A 7,913-nucleotide genomic window follows, 5' to 3' on the forward strand; every position below is an offset into this window, starting at 1 on the left:
ATAAAGAAAAAAAAAAAAAAAGATTTGGCCCTGGCCGGTATGGCTCAGCGGTAAGAGCATCATCGCCCATGGACCAAGAAGTCCCGGTTCAATTCCGGCCAAGGGCACGTACCTGGGGTTGCTGTTCGTCCCCAGCCCGGTTGGGGTTGTGTGGGTGGCAACCAATCGATGTGTCTCTCTCACATCGATGTTTCTCTCTATCTCTTCTTCCCTCTCTCCCTCCAGCTCTATCTGAAGATTAAAATAAAAATATCCTCATGTGAGGATTTAAAAAAAAAGAAAAGAAAAGAAAAAAAGATTTGGAAAAAAATAAAAATATGTATTTAAAAACTGAGAAGGAGACATGAACTCTTTCAGCATAATTAGGTTCAAAATACACACCAACAGGAAGTTATCCTCCACAGAAACGTCTGATTGCTTTGTTATTATTTCTCCCACGGGTCCCACCACCACGATGAACTCTTCCACTGTCCACTTCCACGTTCAGGACCTAAAACTTCTCCTCCCCCATCCAAGAGAGGAACTGGATGGAGTAGTCAAACTGACAGCCCATGACAAAGGTAAGAAAAAGACCAAGTAATGTGGGGAAGGGGCAAAGATGTTGGAAATGGGTCAAGGGTGTTTCTCTCTATTAGCAGAAGGACTGGCCACATGGGGCACAGGATGAGTTGAATGGATGAGGACAACCTGCCAAGTTCTTCTTTAGACTACATATGGCTTAGATTATGAAGTAAAAAACCAATGTTGTGTGTTTGCTTGGCTGAAGGTTTGGGTATTCTACATCTTTTACCTCTCCAATCACACAAAACTTGGCTTTCTCCCCAGTAGAAGACAGAGAGGAAAAGATCATGCACGGGGTGGTTATTGACCATCTTGTTTCTTCCCCCAACAAAGCAGGGGGCATAGGGCTTGGCCGACATTTTGGGGTACTATAAGCCATCTTTGGGTTTTAAAGTATAATATTCAGCTGGACTTCAGAGAAAAACTTCTGTGTTAAACCTTAACAAGAAAACATTTTCACTATGCATGTCAGACTATTGGAACAATGATGTTAAAGAACAGGAGTTGACCAGACCCATGCCGTGATAGATCTTCCCAGATAGCCCAGAAGGGGGACCTCAGGAGGTTTGTAGTCAGGGTGGCAAATTTCGGGAGAATATGCTGTTAGAACTGTATATATTGGAAAGAAAGCCAAATATATGTGGTATTATGTAAGTCTACCAAATTGAGGAAGTCTGAAGTCATAAATCAGATGGCATTTAAAACATAACCTCCACAGATGTCCAGTTTCTTTCTTTCTTTTATTTTGTAAATCCTCACCCGAGGATACTTTTTCCATTGATTTGTAGAGACAGTGGAAGGAGGGAGGGAGGGGGAGAGAGACAGAAACATCAATGTGAGTGAGAGAGACACATCGATTGTTTGCCTCCTGCATGACCCCAATTGGGGCCGAGGATCAAACCTGCAACCCAGGTAGGTGCCCTTGACCGGGAATCAAACCCACGGCCCTTTGGTCCTCAGGCCAATGTTCTAACCAGTGAGCCACACCAGCCAGGGCAGATGTCCAGTTTCTTAAGATATTAAAGTTGTTCCTGGATAGGGACACAGGTCTTGTGACAGACAAGCCTGCATTCACTGAAGACTCTAGGCTTCACCAGTGCCATCACCCCCTGGGACTGAGCAGCCTCTGTGAGGCTGGCAAAACATAGGCTTTCAAATCACTGACGTGGAACACTTGCTTCCAGAAACATGATCAAGCAGTGAGACGTGCCTCTTAAGGTGCCAGATCAAGAGAGTTTGATCTGCCCTGGCCGGTTTGGCTCAGCAGTTAGAGCGTCGGCCTGCGGTCTGGAGAGACCCGGGTTCGGTTCCTGCTAAGGGCGCGTACCTCAGTTGCAGTTTGTCCCGGCCCCGGTTGGTCGTGCAGGTGGCAGCCACTCGATGTGTCCCTTTCACGTCAATGTTTCTCTCTCTCTCTCTCCCCCCCCCTTCCTCTCTCTCCCTCTCACTCTATCTGAACAAAAAATGGAAAAAAAAGTCCTCGGGTGAGATAAAAAAAAAAAGAGAGAGAGTTTGATTTGTTAACAGAGATGCCAATGAAATGGAACAGGAATGGAAACTATAAGAATGGGGCATTAACCTTCAATTCAGGCTGCTGGCAGTATCATGGCGACTGAGAACCCCCCCTCCCCAAGAATGTGAAATTGTTGATGGCTCTTAAGAAGTGTTGGATTTAACTGAGTATGCAAGAAGACCCCACTGGTGGAATTGTGTTGTGGGCCACAGTTCTGGACCTATGGTAGAAAAGTACTCGGTAGCCACCCAGATTGATGGGTGGAGTGACTGGCTGGTGTGCAGGATTTTTGTTGCAGAAAGTTGGAAAACTTGCAGCAACAGCGATAGGTGGTAGCTTTGTTCTCCTTCAGACTGCCTGTCACAATGGCTCTGCGCGGATCGACTGGAAGAAAGATGAAAAAGGTGTAAACAAAGCAAAAGGCAGATGAAGAAATAAGCAAATAAAAAATAAATTAAAAAATAATGCCCTGGCCGGTTTGGCTCTGCAGTTAGAGCGTGGACCCACAAACCGAAGAGTCGTGGGTTCGATCCCGGTAAAGGGCACGTGCCTCGGTTGCAGTTCGTTCCCGGCCCTGGTCAGGGTTGTGAGGAAGGCAGCCACTTGATGTCTCTCTCACATCGATGTTTCTCTCTCTCTGTCTTTCCTTCCCACTCCATCTGAAGATAAATGGAAAAGTATCCTCGGGGGAGGATTTAAAATAATAATAATAATAACAACAATAATAATAATAATAATAATAAAAAAAGAAATAAGCAAATAAGGCAGTAACTGAAATCAACACCATACTTGAAAAGGCAACAGACTTTGTCAAGCAACATGGTGCTATCTAGCGGATGTGTGGGAGGCTTTTTGCTAGACCTTGCATCTCACGGATATGAGTGTTCTACCACAGTGGAGTCACCTGTGAGAAGAGAAGGGTGGTGACAAGGTGGTCTCTGAACATTACATGCCAGGGCGACAAGAGACAACTGGTGAGACAATATCAAACTCATAACTTAGCATCTTGCCATCTGAAGTGTGGCAACCTAGTATCTGCTGTAAAACCACCTATATGGTACGTGTGCAACAATATCCTGAACAAAACATGGCTTTTATTTATTTAAAGCAGATGTTCTTCACTGTGCTTTACAGTATAATACCAATAATTAAAAATTTATATTATAGCTTCAACATTAGGGCTGACTTTTTTTTTAAAGATATGTTTGTAATAACCCGCCGGTGTGGCTCAGTGGATTGAGCATCGTCCCAGGGACTGAGAGGTCCCAGTTCGGTTCCCAGTCAGGGCACATGCCCGGGTTGTGGGCTTGATCCCCAGTAGGGGGCATGCAGGAGGCAGCCGATGGATGTTTCTCTCTCTCATCAATGTTTCTTTTTTTTTTTTATCATCCTCATCCGAGGACATTTTTTCCATTTTTTGTTCAGGTAGAGGGGAGGGAGAGAGAGAGAGAGAGAGAAACGTCGACGTGAAAGGGACACATCAAGTGGTTGCCACCCGCACGACCAACCAGGGCCGGGGACAAACTGCAACCAAGGTACACGCCCTTAGCGGGAACCGAACCCGGGTCTATTAGGACCGCAGGCCGACGCTCTAACCGCTGAGCCAAACCGGCCAGGGCTCTCATCAATGTTTCTATCCCTCTCTCTCCTTTCCTCTCTCTCTAAAAAAAATCAATAAAAATATATTTTTTAAAAAGATATGTTTGCAATAAATTGAAGAACTGTAATGCCCTTTTGTGGAAGGATTTAGAAATAGAATTATTAAAGATATTAAACAGCCCCGGCCGGTTTGGTTCAGTGGTTAGAGCGTCGGCCTGCGGACCAGGGAGTCCTGGGTTCAATTCCAGCCAAGGGCACATACCTCGGTTGCGGTTGGTCCTGGCCCCAGTTGAGGTCACGTGGGTGGCAACCAGTCGATGTGTCTCTCTCACATCGATGTCTCTCTCTCTCCCCTCCCACTTTTTCTGAAGATAAATGTAAAAATATCCTCGGGTGAAGATTAAAAAAAAAAAGATATTAAACAGATGTAATACCAATTTTAGGTTGTTTTCCCCTGCAATTGTCACTTTGCTTATATCCTAACTGTAGTAAACAGTTTCAAGGAAGGCTCTTCTCAGGAACTATTACATGTTTAAAGCTTTTTTTTTTCTTTTTTTGGATGTCTGTGGTTATAAAAACATATCTTCTTATATATATATAAAGAATGGAGCATTAATTAAGTGACTCCCATATTAAGGTTGTTCAGGGACCTAAGTCACCAAAGTGTCTATTGATTTGATTTTGACAGCTGCCTCATAGCCCTAGAGAGAATAGCAGAGTGGACAATCCATACGCCCAGTTTATTAGCACGTGTTGGTGGGAAGGGGAAAAGACCACTACCCTCTCTTTCAGACCGGAACAAGTCTGACAGCAGGCACTTCCTGGGGAGAAGACAGCAATGCTAGAAGGACCAGAGCACCGGGAGCAGAGGTTCTCAGACTTGGCTGCACACTGTGTTGTCAAGGGAACTTTTCAAAAATACGGATGCTTTCCTTGGCTCTTCCCTCAGGGATTCAAGTTCAGTTGGCCTGGGCTGAGTCCTGAGCAGAAGAATTTAAAAAATAATCCCAGATGAGTCTAATGTGCAGCTAGAGTCGAGAACCTCTGACCCAGAGGAAGGGTCTGTCATCCTGATGTATAGTCAAGATTTATTAGGCCATTTTTTTATTAAGCCATTTTAGACTTCATTATCACCTTCAGAATTCTCACCGTTGCAGCTAATCTGAGGAAGAAAACAAGGTTGCGATATCTGATCTCCAAAAGCAAGATTAAATAACAAAGCTCACGCCCGGCCGGCGTGGCTCAATGGTTGAACATCGACCCATGCACCAAGAGGATGCCAGTTTGATTCCTGGTCAGGGCACATGCCCAGGTTGTGGGTCTGATCTCCAGTGGGGGGCATGCAGGAGGCGGCCAATCGATGTTCTCTCTCATTGATGTTTCTCTCTCTCTCTTCCTCTCCCTTCCTTTCTCTAAAATCATAAAGGTAAAAATAAATACAAAGAACATAGAGGTTCCATGGTGGAAAAAGAAGAACAAAGAGGGGGGAAAAGAAGAAGCTGTATGGACTAGACAGTAGAGGGGATTTGAGAGGGTTGGAAATTCTGTCTACGGCCATACCACCCTGAACGCGTCCGATCTCGTCTGATCTCGGAAGCTAAGCAGGGTCGGGCCTGGTTAGTAATTGGATGGGAGAGGGTTGGAAATTCACAGTGGGAGAGATTTTCAGAGCTCTGTTACTAGCAGTATAAAGTGTACTGGGGAAGCAGCAGTGGGGAGAAGAAATAGTTAAGATGTTAGATAGGCATTAAAAATGCATTTCCTCTTTGGTTTTTCTCAAGAGACCAAGTAGAGCTGTAAATTACTCATCATGGATGTTGGCTGCTGACCTAGATTTCTTTGGATGGATGCCTTGCAGTAACTGGATCACATAAGGCTCTGACTTAAATTAAAATTATTAAGAGTAGATATAGGATAGAGAAAGTGACTTAAAATTAATTATTAATTTCTGGAGAAAGATTAGAGAGGCCATCACGTTTAAAAAACAAGAACTGGCTGCTAACAAACTAGTTTTAATATAATAATTTTAATATCAAAAAACTCTCTGACTGTAGAACAGTTTTTCTGAGTGGTTTTCTTGGAACACAGTGTAAAGGGGGAACAAAAGAGGTAAACATGTGAAAGTTAAGAGAACAAGGACACATCCGCAAGTATCAGCATCGATCTAATGAAAGTCCCAGAGTAGCTAAAGAGAATAGAGGGGAGAAAATAATAAAAGAAATGAGATGAAAATTCCTCAGAGGTGAAAAAATACACAGTTTTCATATTTAAAGAGTCAATCAAATGCCAAGTAGGATCAGTTTAATTTTTTATCTGAACCTATTATGGTGAAGTATCAGAACACCAAGAATAAAGGTGGGGGGGGGGGATCCTTAAAATTTCCAAAGAGAAAAAAAACATACTGCTTTCAAAAGAACTAGAATAGTATTATCCTCAGAATTCTCTTCACTGCCTCTTAATGCTGTTAAAAAGGAAAGAATATAGCTTCAACTAACAAGAGAGCGAACAGAATAAAGACATATTCAGACATGCAAAGACTCAAAGTTTACCTTCCCAAACCCTTTTCAGGAATTTGAAGAATGTGTTCCAGCATGTGACTGTGTAAGCCTAGAAAGAGAAAGACATAATGTTAAAGAAACAGTCAATATAACCAGGAAAAGAATAAGTAGAAATAATTTGAGATAGCAGCTGCACAAATAGACCTGGAGGGATACCAAACCAGTTGAAACAGAGGAAGGAGGTTCCCAGAGAAAAAAATTTTAAGAATAAAACCCAACCAACCAAATGCTGAATCAAAATAAAAAGCTCAAAAATGGCACTGCAATCATGAAATGCTGGTGGTGAACATCATACCTATATAAATGTAGAACTAATACTGAACAACTGAAAATCGTGATTATAGAATTGAATTCAAATTTCAAACACCCCGATGAAGTAAAATGAAGTAAAAAGTGAAAGGTAGATTTTCTATTTCTGGCCATAGTGGACGGACTTGTTGCATACCAACTCTCAGCAAGTACAACCAAAAAAACTAGGTAAGGTATTTTTAAAAATCTGTTTGAAGGTATCAGAGCCAATTCAATGAGGACTTTGAGAGCCAAGACTAAAAATAAAGAGAAAGAGAGGGAGCGGAGAAACACAAAGATGAGCCCAACATTGATTTCTGGCTGCTTTTCCCTTCAAGGCGTTTACTGATTCTAAAAAAGCAGCTGAAAGGCTGAGAAGCTTAGCAGAAGCGATGACTCATGGACAGAGGAGCTGAGCGGTGCTTCCAACAGTCTCAAAGGGATAAGGGGGAAATGAAAAGTTTAGGGTCCACCAAGGAAAAGAGGCCCTGATAAACACTCCACATTTTCAACTGAAATCTCAGAAGAGCCATATATTAGGAATAAGGATGAATCAGAAATGAATAAGCCCTCGACTTACTCCCAGCTTCAAAACAGTTTAATCCCTGATTACATTAAAGAGAACTGCCTCTCCCTCAGCTGCCAGCCTGAAGCTAAAGTAAAACTATTCTGTAAGAAAATAACACTTTACAGAGAATCAGATTATCTCTGTAATTTTTCATACCCAATGTCAAACATGCCATCAGAAAGTATTAAGAAGATTATGGTCAAGATGGAGTAAGAGGATTGAATTTACTGTCCCACTGAAACAGTCAAAAGATGAAAATAACGCGAAACACTGGGTTACGAGACACTAGACATCAGGCAACAAATGATGGTGATGGAGAAAGCTGGGAAACTAACAAGATGAGCCCTACGATCACCTCCAGTTACTGGCTTCGGTTTTGAGGTCACAGCGCGGGGAAGGGGAACCCAGGCATAGACTGGCAACCTCCCCGAATTGAGGAGACAGCTGAAAATGTGGGGAGATCAAAATAGCTAGAATCTGCAGGAATGAGTTCCAGAGAGGAAAGAACTGCAAAGAGGGAGAGAACTCCAGCTATCTGCAGAGGGTCCCCCTTGAGTATTTAGCTGAGTGCTAATCAGCACAAGCACGTTTCGAAATGCCCAAGGCCAGAGAAAGAACCAAATGAAGAGATTAGAGGGAACGGTACTGAGTTTACACAAAGCCAAGAATACTGCCTGTTCCCACTAAACAGACTGGACAACCTCAAAATTCACAGGGAATTTGGCAGAGGACTCAGAAGAATCTTGGGTCAACTGTGGAGATAATTAACCCTAGACTAAACATTGTTCTGGTTCTGTCTAACAAATCTTAAAAGCAAGACCTGAAA

At 42.9% G+C, this 7,913-nt stretch overlaps 1 pseudogene; it reads left to right on the forward strand.

The window, feature by feature from the left end:
* The first annotated feature begins 454 nt into the window (after positions 1–454).
* LOC118635531 lies at positions 455–3,001 on the forward strand (annotated as a pseudogene).
* The last annotated feature ends 4,912 nt before the right edge of the window (positions 3,002–7,913 follow it).

The sequence above is a fragment of the Molossus molossus genome, unplaced genomic scaffold (assembly GCF_014108415.1).
Source record: "Molossus molossus isolate mMolMol1 unplaced genomic scaffold, mMolMol1.p scaffold_m16_p_2, whole genome shotgun sequence".
NCBI lineage: Eukaryota > Metazoa > Chordata > Mammalia > Chiroptera > Molossidae > Molossus > Molossus molossus.